Below are 25,628 nucleotides of genomic sequence, written 5' to 3' on the forward strand. Positions count from 1 at the left end.
ATGCAGGCTGGAGCAACTCTCGAACACCAGCAGGATTTCCAAGAATTCAACTCTATTGAGACGCTATCTACCCAGTTAATGGTTCAGTCCTACCAGACTGCCCGCTACTCACTCAACTTCAGATGTCAGTCACAAGCCCAGGTTGTTACCTGTGCTTCTGACTGACTGGCTATAAGTTAGAGTTTCTCAGGACCTCTTCCTCAGATTTGATTAATTTGCTAGAGCGGCTTGCAGAACTCAGAGAAACATTTTACTTATTAGATTACTGGTTTCTTATAAAAGGATATAATCCAGGAACAGCCACGCAGAAGAGATGCATAGAGCAATGTATGGGGAAAGGATGTGAAGCTTCCATCCCTCTCCAGGAGTGTCACTCTCCCAGCACCTCCATGTGTTCACCAACCAGGAACGTCTCTGAACCCCATCCTTTTGGCTTTTTGTGGAGGCTTCATTGTATAGTCATGAGTGATTAAATCATTGGCCATTGGCAACTGACTCAATCTCAAGTCCATCTCCTCTCCCTGGAGGTGGAGGGGTGGGATGAATGTTTCAACCCTCTCATCACATGGTTGGCTCCACTGACAACCAGCCTCCATCCTTAAGTGCTTTCCAAAAGTCATTTCAGTAACATAACAAAAGAAACTTCGATGGCTCCCCAACACTTTGGAAGTTCCAAGGGTTTTGGGAGCTGTCAGCCAGGAACTGTGGACAGAGACCAAATACGTATAAGAAATATATTTTGGTCATCTGAATGACTAAATAGATATATTTTATAAATCACAATATTGCAGATACAGATTAACGTGAGCAAAGGAAAAGGGTACATAGAATGGAGTCCAGGAGAGACCAGGCGCAAGATTCCAGTGTCCTCTCTCAGTGGAGTTATATGGACAGCATTTAATTCTCCTAGCAATGATATGTGACAACACATATGGAATACTGTCAACCAAGAAAGCTCACCCAAGACTTGGTGTCCAGGCTTTTTACTGGAGGCTCAGCTGCATTGGCATGGAGCACCTGCCTGAATGCCCTCAGCTACTCACACTCCAGCCTCCTAGAAGTCAAAATTATACAATGTAGCCCGAAGTCCCAGGCGTACAAAAACAGGCATTCAACATAAGTCATGTTGTTAGCATAAACTGTCTGCTGTGGCCCAAGGCTTTAGGTAGCCAAAGATATTCTTACCAGGCAGGATATTCCAGGGACTCAGAGGTAATTTGCCAGTTGCTAGTTGAAAGCTGATCTGTAAGACTTTTGGAATGAGCAGGGCTGGGGCAATCAAGGCCTGATGACTTAACCCTTTACTGAACACCACCACTTTCTTCGCCCTAACCCGTACCCTGAATCTGTAGAGTGGTAGAAGGGTAGAGCAGAAAAGAGCATGTGAGGTTGCCAAAATTTAGTCTAAATCCTGTTGTATCATAGGTATGGAAAGTGAGACTCAGAAAGGGGAAGTCACCTTTACCGGGAAGATTTTCCTAATGCTCTCCAGAGAGATGTATTGCTTTCCTCCTAGGAATCCAAAAGAACTTCAGACAACTACTGTTTATTGAATGCTTTCTAGGCCCTAAGTAAAGGGCAATGTGATTTTTGTACATTATCTCACTGCTACCTGTGCTGTGGGCATTTACATTCAAGTCTTATCTCCTCTACTAGATGGTGAACTCCTTGAAGATAGAATCTGTGACTTACTCATCTTGGCACCCTTAGTGCCTAGCACATAGTAGATGTTCAAGAAGTATTGATGAAATAAATGAATAAATGAATGAATATTTTTCCCTATAACAAGAGGTAAATAATGTCAGAAGCCAGAACTAGAATCCAGGTTTCCTACTCTGCAAATCTTCTGAGAAGTGTTGTGAAAACCATGCTAAAAAGGATGACCGTTGTCCCAAAGCTGACACCTCCTAGAGAACAGGGACTATCTGTGGATAATCTTCCATTGGCTCATTTACAGAAATAAAGTAAATGGAAGGAAAGAAAATCATCAGCACTAAAAATAATATTATGAAATACCAATTATTAGTAGTGAAAATTGATTGAATTTCCCCAAAGTTGCCATGTTTCCTATCTGTGCGCCTCTGTGCACCAGGGGCCTGGGGGATCCCCATGGCTCTTCTTAGACTCTCCTGCCTAGCCACTAATTTAAGACTCAGCTTGGGCATCGTCCATTAGAAGGGGTTCTTACCAAGGGTTCACCATCTCCTGAAGAATCCATGGATAAAATTCCGGGGGTCTTAAGATGGGCAAATTATCTTTATTTTCATTAACCTCTAACTGAAATTGATTGTGATTTTGTCACCAAAGAAAGCATAGATATTTTCATACCACATTGTGGTTGCTGCAAAGATCTCTAAATATTGACTACATTCTTCACTATTTTGGAACTAGTAGTTATTAGACCCACCACTCGATCTTAGTTTAATGTTAATTAAGAAGCATGTACATCATAAGTTCACATTTTAAAAATGTTTAGATAACTATAGTTCAATATAGTTAGTTTCCCATAATAATATGTATTTTATATCACGCATTTAAAAATATCATTTAGATAAAGGGTCCATAAGTTTCACCAGACTGCCAAAGGTTTCCATGACCCAAAATAGATTATGATGCGCTGAGTCCCTTAGTCACAGTCCCACATGATTCTGTGATGCCTGTGCGTGTCTCTATCAAAGAGCTTACTCAGTTTTTGTAATACTCTGTTAAAATGTCTGTCTCAACAACCAGACTGTGAGATCTCCAGGGAAGAGACTGGCTCCTATTTGTTTGAATGTCTCCAGCTCCTAGCACTGTGCTCAAGGCTTGGTCAATAATGGTTGTTGAGCACCCTATGAAATTAGTGAATGAAGGAATAAGAGGGCTTTTCAACAAGCATGCCTGGACTCATTTTATGAATGCAGTTTTTCTTGGTCAAAAGCACTTCTCTTGCAGAGGCCACGCATTTACTCCTGTTGGCCTTCCCTCACTTAGGCTATTTCTGTGGTTCTCCTTGAGCAGTTACCTTCTTGGCCAGGTTCTGAGAACACCACTAAGTAATTCAGTCCATAACATCAAAGCCAGACTAGAGCTGTGACCCACCTTGTTCACCTTGCTTCTTGTTCAAGCTCAGTTCTGAGTGACTTTTGACAGTTTCAAATGAATAAACATGAAAAAATAAATCCACCTTTTGAGCATGAAGATTTAGTTACTGCTACAGAAGCTACTTAATAAGATGTGTTTCATGCTCTAACACCAATTTCAGAAGAGGGATACCCCAAATGTCCTCAGTAATGGCAACTATGTGGGAATAAGTTTGTACTTTATCATAAAGAGACCACTTTAAGTTGGCCAAGAACTTGCGTAAGTTCTAATGTGTTAAATAAAAAATTGCTTGATTTTCTGGCTCTATTTCTATCTTGCAGCAATCCTGGAGAAGTTTCAACAGTTCCCTTCATTTTAATAGATAAACCCCAAATTGCATTTAGGACTGGTAGCCAACACGTCCCCAAATACGTGGCAGTTATGTATTGCAATTTCTTCTTGAAATGTAAGCGTTGAGGGTCTAACACTTGGAATGAAACAGCCTATTTGGCATTTTGATGTTGTTTAGCAAACCCCTCAATATAGAAACAAAGATTTACCTGATCATGAACTCCCCAAAGGGTGAATACTGCACAGGTTCCTAGTAAAGATTCTCTTCACTAATCACTATTCTTTTATCACTCACCAGACTGGATTAGATGCATCCATGGAGAATTACGGGAATGTGGAATGCTCTTCCATTAATAACGCCTTCTTTTACATTCCTCCAGTGCTCTAGGAATGAAAGCTACAGACAATTCTTTCTTGTAATGCTCCTTTTCATTTCAGCCACAGAGGAAACAGACAACACCAGAAATGAAGGCCCCATGAAAGATAACGGTAAGAAGAGTTTCTCTCATTCTTCGCTGACCCTCAACAGATCAATTGTAAAGATCTGTCCACTGGAGATTATTAAAGATAAATAAGTATTGTAAAAACTGTTCCTTGTGAGCTTTCTAGCTTTAAAGAAAACAACATTGATTTATTTGGTTTCCAATCCAATAAGCTGTGTGTTAATCATCTTTCACAGCAGATACTTCAAAGGAGAAAAAAGGCATCATAAAGAAGAAAGTCTTTAAGACAATTTGAGATATCTCAAAATCTCATTGTATATATAAGCTCCTGGGTTGCATATGTATTAATTTGGATTTTCTTATTTGTATAATGAGTTGACAAGCTGATAGGTCCTGGGGGGCCACCAGAATCTGGGTCTGTTAATTATCTAACATAATTATGGCAAGAAACATCTGTGTCTTTTCCTCTGCCCCACACCAGCAGCAAGATGCATTTACACAGTGGGTAGGGGATATTCCTATTAATAAAAAACTGGATAATGTTTAGACACTTCTTATTTAAGTTAATTAAAGACTAATATTCAAGGGGTTTGGTTTTCCATTTTTTTGTGTTTAATTCAATGATCCAATAGTTACATGTTAACTCTATGCTCTATACAGTTCTAAATGCAGAGGGTAAAATTTGAAAATTATTTGAGTCCCTGCTTTTGTGTAGATCACAGTAGAGCCAGGAAGATTAAGTATATTATAATGAAGTAAGTGCTATAATTGAGGCATAAAAAGTTCTGTGTGGATATGGAGGAAAGATAAAATAAGTCTGTCTTATTCTGCTAATTAAATCCTCCTCTCCTATAGCATCAATCTTTTCATCTATACTGGCTTCTCCCATCTTATAATAGAAAAATGAAACAGAGCAGCACTACTAAAAAGAAACTCTCCTTCAAACCTACATCTTCTAGTCACTGTCCTTTCTCCTTCTCTGCCCAGTCAAGCTTGCAAATACATTGTCTACACTCACTGTTTCTTCATCCTCACGTTTGGTGGATTCTGTAAGGCCAGGATCCCCTTTCAAGGAAGGGCGTGCTTCTCCAGCTGCTGGGAGAGCTGTCGGCAGATAGCCTTCAGGTGCTGGCCCTTCAGGGATGCCTCAGCTGGAGAGAGCTAACCGTCCAAGTTCACATCCCTTCTGGTCTGTCCACCTTCAATAAATGATTGAAGCAGGGTATATAGTCCTGGTCTTGTAGTTCCAACATGGAACTGCTTTGAAGGGCCCTCTTAGCTCCAGAGTTTCCATGGTGTTCACTGAGTCTGTTGTGGGGCCAATATTATATCTTGATTCCTCCATCTGTCCAATCCTGCTCCCTTCCTTCTCCACTGGGCTTGACTGCAAGGGTGATACTTAACAAAAATCCTGTATGCCAAACTCCTCATCATTGTCTGCATCCAGGGAACCCATCCATGACAACTGTAGCCCTTATGCCCTGTATCTCTCTTAAAGAACCTATACGACGAGCCCACTAGTGAGGTCAGTTGGAATAATTTATTATTTTTCCTGCTGGATTATTTGTTGCTCAAGAGAAGGGGCCATTTAAAAAAAAAATCCATGATGCCTAGAGCAGTAGGGTAGATACATTATAAATATTAGTTGAATGACTATGTGTTAGAAATCCTCTCATTATTAGTATGTTTGAACAATTCTAGAAAGCCAATTTTGCTGCCTCAGAGGGATAAAAAAACAAAAGAGTGGACAAAATGGTTTTTAGAAATCTTGTGCACTTTAGAGGATAAAACATCAGATAAAATAACTAAAATACTGGGGCCGGCCCCATGGTCCAGGGGTTAGGTTTGGTGTGCTCCACTTCAGCAGCCTAGCTTTGGTTTCCAGGTGTGGACCTACACCACTCATTGGCGGCCATGCCGTGGCAGTCACCCACATACATAGATGTTAGCTCAGGGTGAATCTTCCTCAAGAAAAAAGAGGAAGATTGGCAACAGATGTTAGCTCAGGGAAAATCTTCCTCAGCAAAAACCAAAAAAACCCCCAAACAAACAAAAACTAAAATACTAAACTAACTAAGATCCACTAAGGAATCAAGTGTTAGTAAACTGCAAACCAAAGATGCAGGAATCCAGAGGAATCTGGTAATATTTAGAAAGATCAGAGAAAGAACTTATTGAAAATGGTGGTAGTTAAAGTAGATTCTGTAGGAGTCAAGTGTTGGTACTGTAGGGACGGTATGAAGGTAAATCTGGTGAGCATGCAACGATAGTGTGTGGAGGTAGGGTAGGGCAGTGGGGAGGACCAATCAGAACAGGGATTGTATCTGAAGATAATAGGATCATTTGATCAATTAGAGTTTCTTATATGGAAAGTATGCCAATAGTGAGGTACCACATGGGTGTTTATTAAAATCTTGGTAACTGTGCTAGTTATCTATTGCTGTGTAACACCTAGCTCCAAAACCTAGTGGCTTAAAACAATAACTATTTATTATCTCACAGTGTCTGTGTGCCAGGAATCCGGATAGGGCTTAGCCAGGTCCTTTGCTTTAAGGACTCTCACAGGCTGCAATCAAGTTGGCTGGGGCTGCAGTCACCTCAAGCTTCAAATGGAGCAGGCCCACTTCCAAGTCCATTCACGTGGACATTGACAAGATTCAGTTCCTTATGGGCGTTGGGCTGAGGGTCTTCATTTCTTGCTGGCTGTTATCCAGAGGCTGCTCTCTGTTCTTTGTCATGTGACCTCTCCATCAGAGCAAACACTTGAGAAGACACACAGAGGAAAAGAATACCAACAAGATGAAAGGATGAAAGCCAGTCTTTTGTAACCCAATCATGGAATTCATAGTCTACCATTTTTTCTGTATTCTCTTTGTTAGAAGTAAGTCATTTGATCCAGTCCATAAATGGGGGGGGGATTACACAAGGATGTGAGTTTCAGGGGCTGGGGATCATTGGGAGCCATGTCAAAAGCTTCCTGGCACATACTTTAATTTTAGCACAGAATTTTCTTGAGTAGAAAGTGCAGCATCCTAAACCTCCGCTTATCCTCTGTCATTGTGCCTTGCCGTGAACCTCCCTGCTATTTCATATCTGTGTGCCTTTGCACATGCTGATTCCCCCCTTGGATGCTCTTCTCTCTTCTTTACCTGGACAATTCCTACACTTCCTTATGTCCCAGTCATTTATCACTTCCTCTATGAAGCGCTCCCTAAGCCCAATCAGTACCACTAGTCTTTGTCTTCTCTATGCTCCCATTCCCCTTTGCACATATATTTACACAGCAACTTGTCACATTTCCTCGAACTTATGTGTCTACATATGCACTTTTCCTGCTAGGTTGTTACTTCCTTGAGGGCAAAGATTACGTTTTAATTATTCTTTTATCCATGCGTTTTGCACAATTATTAGCTCAAAGTAAACTCTGTAAGTGGTGTTTCCTTTTTTTGTGACTAGATCATGGAAGGTGGTCAATGATTGCACTATATTTTTATTTATTTATTTAAACTATGGAGCACCTGCTCTGTGCTCTATGCCTGCTGTGTGCTGCTCACATACTCAGAAACCCCTACAAGGCAGGTACTGCTTCTCTTACCTTCAAGATTTAGAAATTGAAGTCTAAAAGAGATCGCTTAGCTTTCCCGATCCCCTTTCTTCTCAGCCCTCTTTCAGCTGGTGGAGGCCATTAAACACAGGTCTGATCAATTGCATGTCATTGGAAGTCTGCTGATGGAAATTCCAGGGAAATGTTTGCTTTCCTCATTAGAAATGGACCGCCTCAGCTGGAACACACTATTATTTTTTCAACGACCATTGCCTTTTCCCTTCTATTTCTCTGAGGACTTGGAGATAACGTCCGGGAGTTCGGCAGGCTTCTTGCAACTGTCAGGCTACAAGCATAAGGATGAAAGCCAAGGGGAGCAATCAAATCAAGAGAGTCCAGGGTCTTGATGACATCTATGAACAGCTTCACCAGTCCTGGGTTGCTTTTGCTTGACTCTTAGTTACATGAAGAAAATTAATTCCTATTTGTATAAGCCAGTGTTAGTACAGGTTTATGTTTTTTTAGACAATTTCTAACTAACACTGCTACTATACAGTAGATCTGGGATTCAAACTTCTCTCTCCTTGACTCTAAACCCCATATTATTTCCACTTTTCCACCACACTCCTTTTTTGTATCACATAGTTCCTGATTCAAGTTTATTCAACATGGACAGGGAAAAAAAAAGACTCACTGGCACAGAAAAGAGGCAGTACATATTCTAGAGTTAGGTGATAAGGTGTGCTCTGTCTGCTCAAGTGTTTCCATAGATCGATGAAGTTAGTGGTGGTGGTGGAAGATCAGAGAAGGCTTCATGGGTGGAGCAGCCTTCAAGCTGAATCTCAACTAATGGGTAGAATTTGGATGATCAGAGAGAGGATGGCACAGGACAGTACTGCCTAGTGGGGGAAGAAAAGAGACGTTAGTGGCATTGGTAAAGGTAGACCACTGATTATTTGCTCTCTCATCCTCCCTTTACCTTTACAATGTGTTAACTTATAAAAGTGAGCTTGAAAATCCTTTCCTCACCCTTTGGCAAAGAGTTTGAGATGCCATTACATCATCATTGGTAAAGCTCATCACGTAGGGACAGGTGGAAGAGGGAAGTCAGTGTCATCTGTCAATTAAAAGCACTGCTCATGTCAGACAGGCAATGGAGTCAACCTGAGATGGGTAGGTCACCAGTACGTGACTTTTTGCTCTCTCATTGACTTCTCAAATGCACTTGGTAAAGCTCCCTCATCCTTGTACCTATTATCAGGAAGATCCATGGCAGAGCTAATAATCAGACAAGGGCTTTGACAAGCACTATGAGTGAGCGCCAGCATGTTAGGCCACCTTCAGGGCTTTTGAAATTATTACCTTAAGTTTATCCGGTGTCTGATTCGGGGTGGAAGAGATTTGGTGTCCAATAGAGTCTTGGCTGGCTTCGTCACTTTCCCTTCATGAACATAAATTTCTTATGAGGGTGTACCTGGAGGGACCAGGAATAGTTTTCAGCTCCTTCTCCATCACCTAAATCATTTTTTTTTTCTTGTTTAGGTAAGAACTAGGTATCACTCTCTTTGGATGACCTTGTCCAAAAGATCTACAAAATGAAGCACACTTAAGATCTTTTTTCAAATGTTTTAAAAATTTATGTATATATTACATGTGGAAATGTTTAGAGAATACTTGAAAAAATTGTATAAACTACTCATCCATATTTTGCATAGCAAAAAAACCTCAGCTACAAGCAGTCTCCTGAATGGTGCTCAGAGCTAATTTTTCTATAGTAAATTTTGTCTTGATGTAAGTGTTATTTGCTTTTAGTTGATTACTTCATCTGTTAAATAAAAATAGAAGAGTAAGAGTTTTGTTATGATTATGATTATGATTGTGATTATTTTGTGAGGAAGATTGGCCCTGAGCTAACATCTGTTGTGAATCTTCCCCTTTTTGCTTGAGGAAGATTGTCACTGAACTAATATCTGTGCCAGTCTTCCTGGATTTTATGTGGGATGCTGCCACAGCATGGCTTGATAAACGATGCTGGGTCTGTACCTGGCATCCAAACCCATGAACCCTGGGCCCCCAAAGTGGAGTGAGTGAACTTAGCTGTATTGACCAGGAAATTAAAACAAGCTTGGAAAACTACAGGGATAGGCCTGAATTACAGAATAAGGAACATCTGGGAGAAAACTGAGGGAAGAGCCTGTAGGTAGAACCAGGTTGGTTGAGTGATGAAGTCTTGGACATGAAAGAGAAGAGCAATCTAAAACACAGCATGATGTCCATATTCTGCATTTGTTTTAAAGCCCTGTCTTCATGAACTCAGGTTAGACTCCTGTGAAGACAAGAGGTGTTTAAATTCTCTTTCTGTTAGTGAAAAGAATAGTTTCATCTAAGACCTGTTTCCTCTCTACTGTAACAGTCCATCATGGAGCTTTTGTAACTTCACATCTGAGGCTTGGAGCAACACTGGCAATGATGATGCTTTGTAATCAATGGAAGAAACAGCCATAGTGCTTGTTAGAGCTGCTGGAACCCCAGTACACCCAGGAGTTCCCGAGGATATTGTAGAGACCCTAGCAAGCCCGGTGGTAACCAGTGGGAAAACATGGAAAGCATCTTTTATTAGTAGAAAGACTACTCAGGAGCATACTGAGGACTCCAGAAGACAAAATAGCACAACCTTGAGAGGGTCATATGGCTTACGTTAATATGACCCCTTTAATGCCTGGGGTAACAGTTTCTGGAATGCTAGATATTCATTTGGTCTCCTTTGTATGTGTAAGCAGTGGCAATTTTGAGAGATGTAAACTGCCCAGGCAAAACATTGCTGAAAATGCAATGATATGAATCAACAACTACCCAAATGCAGTATCTTGAATGTTCTCCTTCTTTATACCCACTCCAGCACTCCCGAGGCTAGTAATAGAACAACTTGTTACTCATTGTCTTTGTTCTTACCTATGTGTCTTCTGAGTTCACCTTACTCACCTATTCCTGACATTTGTCACTATTAATGAAATGGACTCCACTGCCACTCACCCCTAAGTGGCTCAATGCTCTCCCTGGGGCTGTCAGTAACTTGTAGGGAATAGGTCTGGCAAACCCACCAAATTCTTGATTGGTTCTTGAGTCAGCATAACATCTCAGAATAAAGAATAGATAAATCAGAATCAATTAGAACAAATATTGATATTATATCAATTGGCATACCCACTGTCAGAAGAAAAAGGACCCTTGACTCTTGACACTCAGCTCAGTCACCCTAGAAAATGCAGAAATCAATCCCCCAGACACAGAGTGCAAAGGGTTGCAGAGAAGAAGTCAAGTGAGGAATTCGCTTTCACCTTTTTTTCTCCCTCATCTGGCCATCAGTCTTGAAAGAAGACCATCTTGCACTGTGCATCTGTTGGTTGTCCATCTCAGGGTCTGCTCAGAGCTCACGCAGGGTTAGTGTATGGCCTTCAACCTCCCAGAGCTTTGATATAAGTTATTCAGAGTTGCATCTCATCAGCAGACTAATCTACCAACAGCAATTTATTCATGATCTTTGTCCATCATAGGGTCAGATTTTGAATAAAAAACCTTCTTCCTCCCAAAGTACCATAGAGTATCTTTTATCCAGATCCTCTTCCTTACACATCTTGTGGCCTGAATCATCTCAATTTTAGATGCTGCTTATGGTTCTTCCATGTTCCCCATGTACAGCATCATTTACTCCCCAAGTGGCTCAGTGTAGATAGTGTCTCTTGCTGAGAAAGTTGAGTCCCCTTTCATGTGTGACTGAGGCTTCCAACATGTTAGGCTGCCAGTTCAGCAGAATGAGTTTGAGAAGAGAAGGGAGGGCAGGGCCTAGCTCTTCTTTTCTTCATCTTCCACAAGACTTTTTTCCTTTTTTAACTTTTGCCTCACTTTCAATCTATTTTTCTGTGTCTCTCATAGAACGGCAAACCTTCATGAATCAGGGAATGGCTAAATTTTCTGGCATCAGAAGGCCTGAGTTCAAATCTCAGTTGTACCAAATACTGGCTGTGTGACCTTGGACATTCTGCTGTGTTCTGATACCCAATTCCAAGCTGTGTCGGGGGTTCCCACACCACCAAGGAATTCTCCAACACCAGCTGGGTGTCCTACAAGTGAATTCAATTCTGACACTATCTACCTGGAGGGAACATCAGATTCCACAGGTTAAGGGTTCAGTACTACACGGCTGCTCCTCCCTCCCTCACTTACGACACCAATTGCAAGCCCAGGTGGTTGTCTTTGCTTCTGAATGACTGGCTACAAACTGGAGATTCCAATGACCCCCTCCTTGGGTTCCATTAATTTGCTAGAGTGGCTCACAGAACTCAAAGAAAGATTTTACTTATTAGAGTACCCATTTTTTTAATAAAAGGATATAACTCAGAAGCAGCCAGATGAAGGAGATGCATAGGGTAAGGTATGGGGAAAGGGTGTGGAGCTTCCACGCCCTTTCCAGGTGTGCCACTCTCCTCAAATCTCCACGTGTTCACCAACCTAGAAACTCTCAGAGCCCAGTCCTTTTGGGTTTTTATGGAGGGTTCATCATACAGGCATGATTGGTTAAATCATTGGCCATTGGCAATTGTTTCAACCTCTAGCCCATCTTCCCTCCCAGGAGGTCAAGGGAGCAGGACTGAAAATTTCAATCCTCTAATCACATGGTTGGCTCCACTGACAACCAGCTTCCATCCTTAGGTGCTTTCCAAAAGTTACCTCCTTAGTATAACAAAAACACCTTTAAGCTCTCATCACTTACGAAATTCCAAGAGTTTTAGGAGCTCTGTATCAGAAAAGGGAACAAAGACCAAGTATATATTTCTTATTATAAATCACAATATCACAGACATGTATGTTTCTTCACATGCAAAATTGGGATAATAAATTACCTATCACTGGTGAGTGAGGATGTGAGAGTCTTCTGTTAAGAGTAAAGCTCTTCACATAAGGATTTAATATGATCGTAATTGTCATTCATCATTGTATCCTTCACATAACCTAGCATTGGACCTTACATGTTAATGTGTGCTCAATACATACGGCTGAAATGAATAACAAACACTCAATAATTAAGTGCAGGTTTGATTTAAGTGTTGTAAACGCTGATTGCCAGTGATTCTATCGCACAATGATAACTAATCCATGGGTTGTAGACAAACAAGAATTTAGTAGCCCACGAGACTTTGAGTCCTTCTGTGACACCCCCATGGGACTTCTCATGGCCACCAGGGCCAGAGCAGCAGAAGAGTGGCTGACAGACAGGGTTGGAAAGCTGGAGGTAAACCTTGCCTCATACTGTGAGTTGGGGTGGGTGTTCAGTCTGATAATGTTTTTCTACTAATCTAAATCCAGATTCTTTTACACATTTATTCTTTGGAGTCGATGTGGCCCTTGGAGACACTCGTTTGCTATGGTAAGAAGAATACACCTTTTGGAATTTGAATCCCAGCTCTGGTATGTGTTAGCCGTAGTACCTTACGCACATTTCTTCTCCTACATAAGCCTCAGTTCATCTGTAAAATAGAGATAAAGATAACCTACTTTAGAGGCTGATGGAGGAATGGAGATAATACATACAAAGATCCTAGTATAGTTCCTGGAAGGCTGTTGGCAGTTAAGTAGTATTTTTATTTTTATAGAGATTTGAACTTATTTCATCAGATGGCCCTGCACTTGTTTCTTTTGCTTATTGAACCTTCTTTTTCTGTATTTTCTTGTTTTGATTATTTTATATGATTTTTGTTTTATTTCCTTCTCTTAAGATGTGATTCTCTGTATTCATCTCCCTCTCCAGATTTCAGCATGGCAGTTTGCCCTCTGACCTCAATTCTCCAAAGGGTGTGAGAAAATTCATTGGTTTTCAGCCTTTTTCTTGTGTAAGGATAGAAATGATGACTTACAGTTTTTTTCTTAAAAAATACTTTATTGAAGTACAATTGACACAAAAAAAGCTATACATTTTTCACGTGTACAACTTGATGAGTTTAGAGATAAGTGGACATCCATGAAACCATCACCACAACTAATGCCATAAACATGTCCATTACCTCCAGAAGTTTCTTCCTGCCCTCTTTATTTATTATTATTGTTAGAGCACTTAACATAAGATCTGGCTTCTTAGCAAGTTTTTAAGTATGTATACGATACAGTATTAACTATAGGCACTATGCTGTACAGTAGACTTCTGGGACTCATTCATCTTGAGTAACTGAAACTTTGTATCCTTTGATCAACATCTCCCCATTTCTCCCTCCCCTATCCGCTGACAATCACCATTCTACTCTCTGCTTCTATGAGTTTGACTATTTTAGAGTCCCCACATAAGTAGGATCATGTATTTGTTTCATCCATGTTGTCACAAATGACAGGGCTTTCTTCTGTTTTAAGGCTCAATAATATTACATTTTATGTATGTATTACATTTTCTTTAGCCATTCGTGGACATTTAAGTTGCTTCCATATCTTGGCTATTATGAATAAGGCCGTGATGAAGATGGGTATGCTGATGTCTCTTTGAGATCGTGATTCCAGTTCCTTTGGATATATACCCAGAAGTGAGATTACTTTTTCATATGGAAGTTTTACTTTTTTTGAGGAACCTCCATACTGTTTTTCATAGTGGCTGCACCCATTGACATTCCTACCAACAGTGTATAAAGTTTCCCTTTTCTCCACATCCTGGCCAACACTTGTTATCTTTTGGTCTTTTGTTGATAGCCATCCTAACAATTATGAGGTGATATCTCATTGTGGATTTGGCACATTGTGGTTTTGATCTTATTATCTCCCCGAACTCTGTATTATAGATATTTTCATCTCCAGTGTATAAATGAAGTTGTGCAGGAATGCTAAGGATGTTGTTAAATGGCAAAGATCTGGTTAGCGAAGGAGCTGGGCTTCAAACTCTGGTCTTTCTGGCACCAGGGACCATGTTCTTTCCATCGAACCACCACAACGACCTGACTCTATGATGACTGTGTTTATTAAACCTGAAATGATAAAATTTATTTTCCTAGGAATTTTACATGTGTTAGCTAATTAAATGCTCATAACAATCCTGGGAGTTAGGTACTATTACTATATCTGATTTACTGATAAGAAATCCGAGGCACAGAATGCTAACTTACCAGACAAAAGTCCCACAGCTAGTAACCAGCAGAGTGGCATTCATATTCATGCGATTTGGTTCCAGTGCCCAAGCTCTTAACTGCTCCATCATTATACATGGTCTAACACGTAAGAGTGAGCCTACTGGGACCCTGAACCAGGACGTAAAATTTTCAAAAACATCCCGGAGAAACACACAGGACAGATATGGATGAAGGGTAGGGTGGGTGGGGGGTGTCAATTAATTTTGTCTGCAAGCTTCATGAAAAACTGTACATCTGATGATTGAAAGATAAGTCACAAAAGGTCATGCATCCCATGAATTGTGACCATTCTGAAGAGCTTTTTAATCCGGGAAGAACATAAATTACTTTTTCATTTCTGAAAGTTATTTCTGGCGTAGGAAGAAGGGGATAAAACTAGGTGTTTGAAAGTGTTCAAAGTAGAATTTATTGGAATATAGACCCCTAACACCTCAGCTTCCTTGCCCTTGTGCCTCCTCCCTCTTTTCCCAAGCCTACATTTTATTGAACATACACTGGTAAAAAGTCACTGTCGTTCCATCAATTGGCCAAGGAAAGAGAAAATAATTCTAGTTTTAAATCTTAGTCACTGTTTTGACGGCTGTTATACAGAAAGCTGACATCTCTATTGAGTTATCTGCTTTGACACCTCACTCCCTAGTTTTTGAGACATTTTAATTATCTCAAGGATGCCATTAGAATGCATGAACAGAATCATAAGCTCTTCAAAATCCAGAATGCTCATGTCGTTTATGTTATTCTTGACAATGTGAATGACCTTATGTAGTCGTTTCTGCACTGCTGTTTAATGTCATCGTTTTCTGAGTTCTCCTTATGGTCATCTTCCTCCTGATTGACCTGAGTAATTTGGTGATCTGCAAATCAGTCCTCTTGGCTACCAGCACCTTCTTGCTGATTATTAACCAATGTGTTGTACAGCCATGTCTCCCTTGTAAAGGGTAGTGAGAAAATGTATTTCCAGCTCTTAACCTGGCTTAACTCAAGGACAGGATTCTTTCTTTTGAACAAATTTCCAAGTACAGTTTCCTCAGGAGCTGTTGGTCAAGGACTTGATCAGAAGACATCTAGACTAGGAAACTATAAATTATCTCACAAGGGCAAGATTTTGGATACGCTGTCTGAGGTGTGGTGGCACTATGAGTTCAGAATCGAATTGTTTGAGAGCATTAATAAGGAACAGAATAATATGAATAAATAAACAAGTACCTGCCACATATTGAGTAATGAATGTGTGCACTTTGATGGGCATTTTGACTATGTTAGTTCATTTGATTCCTGATATTCTTATTTCCAATTTTTAAATGAGAAAACTTAGGCCCACAGAGATTGTGTAACATGCCCAAGGTTAACAACTAGAAGAGCTGGAATTTGAACTCAGATCTTAAGTAGCAAAGCCTGTTTGATATTGTGAGCATGAAAGAAATACCGACTGAGGGATGTAAAGAGAGAAGAATTTTCTTGAATAAGTAGGTTAATTATTGACAGCCTCCCTGATGGAAGTCTCAGGCATTTGTGGTTAGGAGACAAGCCATGTCTTACAAATGGAAAGAAGAATGCAGTTTACAGCCCCTGATTCAGATCGTTTACATGAGTGAAAAACGTCACCGTGGAAACTCAGAAATACTTATTATTTTTCTGTACTGATAATGCTTGGAAGATCTAGGACGTACCAGTCAGCCTCCTTTTACTCTGCTCATTGCTTTAAGGAATCTGAAATAGTTAGGATGGGTCAGCTGGGAGTTGCCAGTATTTCCTTCAGTGCTGCACATTTCTCTATGATTCTAGAAATCGTCTGATTCCATCTAGCTTTGAGAATGGCCATCCAAATACTACTTTTGTTGTGAAGGTTCAAGGTAAGGCTCTCCATGTGCAGTTTTCTCATGTTCTCAAACCTCCCCTTACTAGAGCGGGCATCCTCACTTCTCTGGTCTTATCTACCACTATTTGGGACGTGTAGGGAGTGGATGGATGGCAAAGGATTAACTTTTGTTTATTACTTGTTAAGTGCTATGCATAGTCTTAGACCCTTCACGCACGTTATTTCATTTACTCACACAAAAACCCAATGAAGCAGATATTGTTCTAATTTTTCAGGTAAAGAAACTGATACTTAGGTTAAGTAACTTGTCAATGGTCATGTAGTTCTTAAGGCATGGAAGAAAGATTTGATCTCTGGCTTAGCTAACACTAAATCTATTATGTTACACTTCTTGATATTTTGTTTATTTCATAAGACTCTCATTAGCTTCTAGAAGGGTCATTTCACTCCTTTCTTTAATTTTCTTTCTCTCTCTCTCTTTTTCTTTCTCTCCCTTCTTCTGTTTTTTTCTCCCCTTTTCCTTTTCCTTTTTTGTTAAGTGAAAAGATGAAAGACAGAGTGAGTACTTTTGATGGAAGCCACTTGGGTCCCTTCTCTTCTTTATTGTATTTTCAGGCAGCCTTTCAAATGAAAATGTATTAAAATAGCAACTTGCACAAATGTCGGCTGATGTCATCTCTCTGTTTGCCATAATTTTTCCAAGGAAAATTAAATTTGATGAGTTTTTCTTTCATTGTTTTGGCTTGAGTTTTGTAGATGCCATGTCAAAGGATTTTTGCCCAGTCTTCAAAACGGCCTTGTTTCAGGCCCAGGGCTGGGGAGTCTGACCCTGGAGACATACTGCCTATTGTTGAATCAGTTACTGTAGGGCTGTAAGGCAGTCTTAGAAATCTTTCTTAGAAATGGAGTCAGAAAGTCAGAAAATGAAGTCAGTTCTGTTATTTCTAAAATGGGGGTAGAAGTAACACCTACCTAATAAGTGGTTACTAAATATATTAAATAAATTTGTTAATAAATTATTAATAATTCATTATTAGTAAATTAATACTTGTAAAGTGTTTAGAATTATAACCACCACACGATTGACACCATAGAGTGTTTGAAAAATAAGTGTACTAATTCGTCTAAGGTTACAGAGTAAGAAAGGCTATACGGTTTTCAGAATAGATATACTTGGGTTCTAATTAACTTGTATGACTTTGGGCAAGTCGTCGAACCTCCTGGAAGTGCAGTTTGCTCAATCTTGGAAACATGTGTGATGTTTTGACTTCATAGCATTATTGTGAGGGTTGAATGAGATGACACAGGCAAAGTATATGGCCCCTGATAGGAGCCCAGCATGTGTGAGCTAGCTCAGACCCAATGTCAGAAGCAGTGACACCAATCTCCTGACAAACTCAACACTCTTTATAAATCTTGTATGTTTACATGATTGCAAAGAACAGAAATTTCATAGCTATAATATAACTCTTTCCTGTAGGGTTTGGGGGTGCAATGTTTAATGAATCTTAAGCCAACTCAAGAAAATCTGCATAAGTTGAGAAAGAAACACATTCCAGACACTTTTCTTCCTATTGGCATCATCATCAGTTAGCACATTGTCTTTGTCTGAGCTTTATTTGTATTCTCTAAAAGCCATAAGGATAGATTGGCTAAAGTCTCTGTTTTTATTTGGAAGAAGGTACTCTAAACATAGCATTTCATCATCTCCTGTTTTGGGGCCTTGCTCTACCTCCCTAAACCAGGAGTCACTCAGAAGATCTCAACTCTGATTCTAACTCAGCCATAACTAGTTGAATGAACTTCGGTAAGGCACTTGCAATTTTCTTTGACATTTAATAGCCTCTGTTTCCTTGATTAGCCAGCCCTGGTGGTCTAGTGGTTAAGATTCTACGCTCTCGCCACCATGGCCCAGGTGCGTTTCTCCACTAGGGAACCACATCACCCATCTGTCTGTTGTCATCCTGTGGTGGCTGAGTGTTGCTGTGATGCTAAAAGTTATGCCACCAGTATTTCAAACACCAGCAGGGTCACCCATGGTGGACAGGTTTCAGAGCAGCTTGCAGACTAAGACAGACAAGGAAGAAGGACCTGGCCACCCACTCCCAAAAAAATTGGCCATGAAAACCCTATGGATAGCAGTGCAGCATTGTCCCATATAGTGCCAGAAGATGAGAGGATGGTGCAAAAAGACCGGGCAGCATTCAGCTCTGCTGTACACGGGGTCACTAGGAGTTGGAATCTACTCAATGGTACTAAGAAGAAGAAAATTCCCTCAATTTACCTTTTTTTTAAAAAAAAATATTTTATTTATTAGCTTTTAATTTTAGAACAGTTTTGGATTTACAAGAAAATCATGACAATAGTACAGAGAGTTCCCACATACATATGTACATAAAATGTACCATATTATTATGGTACATTCGTTACAGTTAATGAATGAATACAGATACATCATCATAAACTAAAGTCCGTACTTGATTCAGATTTCCTTAGTTTTCATTCACTGTCTTTTTTCTGTTCTAAGATCCCATCGGGATCCCACACTACATCTAGTCATTATGTCTTCTTAGGCTCTTCTTGACTGTGACAGTTTCTGAGACTTTCTTTGCTTTTAATGACCTTGATAGTTTGAGGACTGCTGGTCATGTATATTGTAGGATGTTCCTCAACTGGGAATTGTCTGATGCTTTTCTCATGATTCGATTGGGGTTGCGGTTTCTTGGATGAAGACCACAGAGGTAAAGTGCCATTCTCCTGACATCATGCGAAGAGTGTGTACTATAAACACGACTTATCACTCTGGATGTTAACCCAGATTACTTGGCTGCGGCATTGCTTCCCAATTTTCTCCACTGTAAAGTTACTCTTTTTACCTGTTTTCCATACTGTACCTTTTGGAAGAAAGTCACAACATGTGGCCCACACTTAAGGAGTGAAGAATTACCCTTCACCTCCTTGAAGGCGGAGGATCTATATAAATCATTTGGAATTCTTCTGCTTTGTAGATTTGCCCTCCAAAATTTGTTTGTTTGTTTGTTTCTATCAGTTTGAATTTCTCAGGGATGTTTATTTACTACTTATACTTTGAGTTATAATTCGATACTAGTTTATTTACTTTATTGCTTAAATTATTCCAGTCTTGGCTATTGGAAGCTCATTCATTTGGCTCCTCTGTTCTCACTCTTGTGTTTTTGCCACAGAGGTGTTATTTCTTCTAGGCAATGACTCAGCTGACAGAGCTAAGGGAATATTTGTGTCTACTAACTAGTGTATACACACGTATCTTTAAATATTTCCATATATGAACTTTTGTGTCTATATTTAGCTAAACATGAATTCATACTGATGTCTCCAACTCTAAGCCATTACCACTTGTATTATTCTAGCCTTTTACCATTGCTTATCTGTAACCTCTCATTCCAACAATGAGAAACCTTGCTCCTATGGTCTGCCATCCATTTCCTTAACTGTTTAAATCAGGTAAGCATACATAACGGTATCACAGTTGTTAACCTATAAGCCCATGGGAGAAAAAACTTTATCAACTAGAGTATATTGATGTACAGTTTCTTTTGGCCATAGTCTTAGACTTACACCTAAGCATTTCTTCTTTGTGTGTACTATTATAAACAGAATTTTTAAAGTTCTTTATTGCTGGTATATAGGAAAGCAATAGACTTTTGCTATTTTGCTATAATAACTTATTAGTTCTAGGAGATGTTTTTTTAAATCAAATCCTTGGGATTTTTTACATAGATAACCACGTCACCTGTGAATAAAGTCAGATTTATTCCTTCTTTTCTAATCAGTGTATCTTTCATTTCCTTTTCTTATGGTACAGTGTCTGATTTGATATTGAATAGAAATGATGAGAGAAGACATCTTTGCTTTGTCTTAATCGTAGGAGGAAAGGATCCAGTTCCTCTCCATTAAGTATGATGTTAGCTGTAGTTTTTCTTTCCTTCTTTCATATTTATTTTGGGAGGAGAGCGTTCTTTATCAAGTTGGGGAAGTTTCTATTCCTAGTTTGTTGAGAATTCTTGTCATGAATGGGTGTTGGATTTTGCCAAAAGCTTTTCTGTCATCAATTGATATGATCACATGATTTTTCTTCTTTGGTATATTGACGAGGTGGATTACAATGATTGGTTTTCAAATGTTGAATCAGCATTATACACCTGGAATAAATCCCGCTCGGTCATAGTGTATAATTTTTCTTACACATTTTTTGGATTCTATTAGCCACCTGTGTTTTTCAATTTTGTCTTTTATTGCTCACCAGTATGAACTCTGATCTGGTCAGGTTAGCCCATTGTCGATTATTTACGACATTTTGCTCAAGCCTACTGCTTCCTATAGATCTTCTTTGATTTGTCCAGTCTCTTCCATCCAGCCCTTCCTACTCTCCTCCTCCTTGATCTTTCCCTCTTTGGACTCCTTTAAAGGTTTGTATCCCTGTGAAGCACTTGGATTGGCACTGCTTTGTAGATTTTCTCTAAATAAGGCCTCCATGTTTGTTTGTTTAATATCTCATTTTCTAACAGATAGAATTTAAATCATTTTCCTTGAGTACATTGAACTCAGTAAGATAAAATACAATGAAAGATAAGCCTAAGTGGATGAAGACTGCGTGAAAAAGAAGAAATTAGGGTAGAAAAGGTAAGATGAAGCCAGAGGTGAGGTTATTGCATAATGCAGTGATAAAATTCTCTATTTTTTGCTTATTTGTAAAAATTTCTGCTACATTGGTACAAAATTTTACAGTTTTCAAAGTACTTTGCCAGACCTTATTTTGTTGTTTAAAGAGATTAACCTTAATGTCAATATTTTCTTTTTTTTTTTTTTTTTTGGCCAGGGTAGAAAACCTAGATTCAAAGAGTGCCCGAGGTAGTGAACAACAGAACAAAGAAAGGAATCTCAGTGTGTGAAAGTTCAGGGTCATTTTACATTTCATTTCACAATAGCATTATAAAGGCTTTATGAGGAAGGGGCCATGTTGGGTAGTTCTTTTGTTTTCCATGTTTTGTTCACTTGCTATTAGGCACCTGTTATGGCCAAGCACATGCACATTGATTTCCATCTCATTTTACCTTGAAGTCTGTAAACAATGTGGCAAGGTGAGATAATGAGAATTTAATGTAGCAGAATAGGAAGACTCAAACTTGAGTTTTGTTTCCCGCTGCTTTGAAGGAGTAGCTGTTCATCCTTGGGGACAGAAAACTAACGCATGCATTTTTAGACTGACCTTATTCCCATAAAAGACAAAAAAGTGCTATCTTTTGATTCTTGGACCTAAAATATTTTATGCATCCTAGTTAACCATTAAATTTCTTAGTTAAAGAGAAAATGTGGAGAAAGACAAGTAGACATTGGTCCTTGGGTTGAAAGTAAGATCTACTTTGCTTTGTGGGTTGAGAGGAGATTAGGGGAGCCTCCTCAAGATTGGGAAGAATGATTGCACTTCCGGTTTCCTTGAGTAAGTAGGAACTACCCTCAATAACACACAAGGAGTGTCAGATCTTAAAAGCATAGGAGTTCAGGATCACAGCCTGGGAGCCATAGAGCGTCTATGTGAATGGCTGGTGATTCTGTGACTTGTGCAAATGCAGAGAACCAATACTATGTGGTAGATTGAGTAATGATGATGACTGTGAGTGGCCTGAAGAAAACACCCCTTCCTAATTTTTGAGTAATCCTAGGAGCTTCCATCATGTTCCAATGTCATAAAAATGACTGATTAAGGTAAATAAGTGGGAATTTGAAAGGACATAATTTGATTTACAAATATAGAGAAATAGGATCCTTCTTGCACCTTGGGTGTCAAAGAGTGATCTATATGCACTATACTAGCTAAGTGCTGAATATGGCAAGTACCACTGCTACAAGAAGTATGTGTCTCCTGAGTGGGCAACATGATATATAGCTTTTCACGCCTAGCTGTCCCTTATAATAACCCAGAAAACTTGTTAAAAATACAGAGTCATGGGCTCCATCCAAGATGTAATGAATCAGAATACTGGTGCTAGAATGGGACGTGGATATGTGTATTTTTCCTTTCCTCTCGGCCCTGCTCTGATCTGTGGACTGCTAGTTGAGAACTCCTGGTCGGGTGATAAAATATGGGCTTTGGGTTCTGACAAGGCAGGGTTTAAATTGAAGCTCAGCCACTAATTGTTGACAAGTTACCTGAATTCTATGAGCTACAGAATCTTATTTGTACAATGGGGATAAAAATATCTGCCTTTCAGATATATGGAGAGATCGAATGGGATAGTATATTTAGAGCTTTCACTTCAGTGTTTAGCATGCAGTAGATATTCAGTACATCCCTTCACTCCTTAATTTTTCTTCTTGATTTCAGGAAGTCATTCTATTTAGGTAGCTGAGTGTTCTTGGAATTTCTGAGTTAGTCCACCTCTTTGGTGCTTAATCCAAAAGCTCTCCTTCATCATAAACCTGCCCATGGCTTCATCTGAAATTGTTCTAGTTGTTGACTGGGAGGTCAGAACACTAAGAATGACACATTTGAAATGACTATGTGTCTTAATTTTTGCTCCACTAGAAGCCATCTTGGAGATAGCACAACTGAAGATGATTAAAAGATTGCTTTTTCTGAGCCTGAACCTTTTCTGACAGCATTGGATAAAAAAGCCTCCTCTGCGTTTCCAGAAATGATACCATAGACAGATTAAGCCATTAATCAGGTTTAGTGAGGAAGGCAATGTCTATTTTGATTGTGTTAACATCTGGTCCAGTGATTGCAGATGAGTTGCTTCGGTGTTCAAGGATGTATGGAATGGTGGTTTTCTAAAATGGAAAGACTTTGGACTTAAAGTTAGAAGACGTGGGCTTGAGTCATCTCGCCCTTCCTTCCTTAACTACGTGGATTTGGATAATTAAAATTAAAATTGTTGTCCTTAGCTTCACTTTCTTTTTCTATAAAATGGAAATGACAACCCCTGCCTAAACTCTCTCTCAAGGACTTCTGTGAGAATTAAATGAGATAGATATTGGCTCATGTTATAAACTGTAAGTTCCTATGTAAGAATAAATACAATGTTTATTTTTAATATTTATGTCTTAAATGACAGTGGAATGAGGATGTGTAAGAAAAGGAAAGAAACATTTCCCATTCATGCAATCATTTATAATTAAGCAAATATTAGTTGAGAAGCTACAATAGAACATAGACTCTACTAAATCCTTGCACTTGTATTATTTCATTTAATTTTTACGTCATGCCTGAAAGGTAGTTATTATTGTCTTCATTGAGCAATTTGAGATCCTAAAAGGAAGAGTAATTAGATCAAGGTCACACAGTTAGTGGCAAGGTTGAGATGCTAGCCTGGGTCTGTCTGACCATAAGTAAGACCAGACAGTACATAGACTTACAGGGAAATGATTTCTTAAAGTGTTAAAAGCTTGAGATGCTTTGGATGTCTCAGCAAGATCCCTTATTGAAGAGGAAGGATTTTGTGCCTCTCATCACCTCTGCAAATTTCCATCTGGTAAAATCAGATATTTCTTAACCCTTGACCTAAAGTCAGGCAGATCTAGTTTAAACTTGTGTTTGACAAGATGGTAATTTAGATTCTTCTGTCACTTACAGCCCACGCACAGTCACCAAGTAGAAGAAAATGTGGAGTGATTTGGTGAAGAAGGTGACAAAGACACCTGTGAGACTGCGGCAAGTGCTAATGATTCAGTCAGTTTCTATCATTCTCAGAAGGGCAAGGGCAAAATCATGTTAGCTTTTAAGGCAAACATCACAGGATAATTGTGACTCCATAAATAATTGTCACCCTAAGGTTCCTGGATGGTGAAATCATACCGAATTCAAAATTACAACTTAGATCCTAACCATGACTGACTAACTGCAGAGCCCAGGCCACTTCTTCTCTTCTCTTCTTTCTCTGGTCCTCCGTATGTCTCGTGGCGGGATGAGGTGTGTGTGTGTGTGGGGGTCTCACATGAACTCATGTCAGACTAGGTTTTGACTCACAATATCTTCACAGAATCTGCCCTGAATTTCTACTCTCACTTCTCCCCTTGGTCACCATTCCTATCACAGCTGCTTCTCTTCTTCTAAGCTCTAGGCCTCAGTACCCTCAGGGCTTTTGACCCTGACACTGACACAGCTTCTCTGCCTGAGGGCCACATGATTACTGCTTTCAAGATTCTGCCTCCTTTTCATCATCAGTTAATGGATTGCTGGATGAATCCATTCATCCAAGACCTCACTGGTCTTGGTAACTAAGGGAGTCAAGCAGGGGTTCTTGGAATTATCGTAGGATAGAAGAAAAGAAAGTGAGGTAATGGATTCCATCATTTAACTTTATTCCATAGTTTGCACCTACTGAGAGGGGATCCATGGCATTGCTGCTTGAGTCCCAAGGTTTTGTCACTCTTTGGTTTATATGCAGCCTTACTTACCAGCCACAGAGACTTACTGGCGATTGCTTCAGGAAACCTTCTCCACTCTGCACCCAGAAATGTTATTTTCTATTCTGACTCTTAGTTTCCAATACGGAATTTTGTTGCTCATGTGCCAAATCTGCTTTTTTCTTCATCTTTTAATTTTACATGGTGACTAGAAATGACACTGAATCTAGACCTTGAAAATATACCAAATCATGCTGTTGTATTTAAAAGGTTACTTTTGGGGCCACGGATGCAAGACAGAGGTTTGCTCCTTGAATGGTCAATAATTGAGTCAGGAAATGAGGTGGATCTTGGGACTAGAATGTAAGCTTTATGAAGAGAGGGATTATTTTCTGTTCACTCTTGGATTCCCAGTGTCTAAAATAGTACTGGCTAATACAAAGTGCTCAATATATATCTGGTGAATGAATGCTGAATAAATGGTGAATCAGCAAAGAGGAGAGCAAGAGTAATTACTGACTTAAGACTTAGGGAACAGAAAGGGAAGTATGGGAAACTGGAAATTAGTGCCGGCAGTGGTTGAAAAAGTGGGAGGGAGACATATGAATTGCCTTTGACCTTGTGCAGACAGGCAAGCATGAACATAGCCATTTCCCGCTGAGTGCAGTGGCAAAGCAAGTAACAGCGGCAGCCCCAGTGGGGTGGAACCCCAGATTCTTATGGGAAAGTCTTTATTTACTCTTGCCTTGCTAGGAAAAGATAAGAAATAAAATAGGACTGATCTTTTGGAGGAGAATAAAGTAATGTTAGGCTTGCCTCCCCGTCTTAGAGGAGATCTAGTTACGGGTACAATGTGTGGC

The 25,628-nt window shown here is 39.6% G+C and overlaps 1 long non-coding RNA gene across 1 annotated transcript in view; it reads left to right on the top strand.

The window, feature by feature from the left end:
• LOC139039930 (uncharacterized) overlaps positions 1-24,091 on the top strand; it is a 188,544-nt gene extending 164,453 nt beyond the window's left edge. Inside the window, exons 5-6 of the long non-coding RNA XR_011493338.1 lie at positions 3,853-3,903; positions 23,996-24,091. This is a non-coding gene — a long non-coding RNA (uncharacterized lncRNA). The remainder of the gene's footprint in view (positions 1-3,852; positions 3,904-23,995) is intronic.
• Positions 24,092-25,628: the final 1,537 nt, after the last annotated feature.

Source organism: Equus asinus, chromosome 12, assembly GCF_041296235.1.
Source record: "Equus asinus isolate D_3611 breed Donkey chromosome 12, EquAss-T2T_v2, whole genome shotgun sequence".
Taxonomy (NCBI): domain Eukaryota; kingdom Metazoa; phylum Chordata; class Mammalia; order Perissodactyla; family Equidae; genus Equus; species Equus asinus.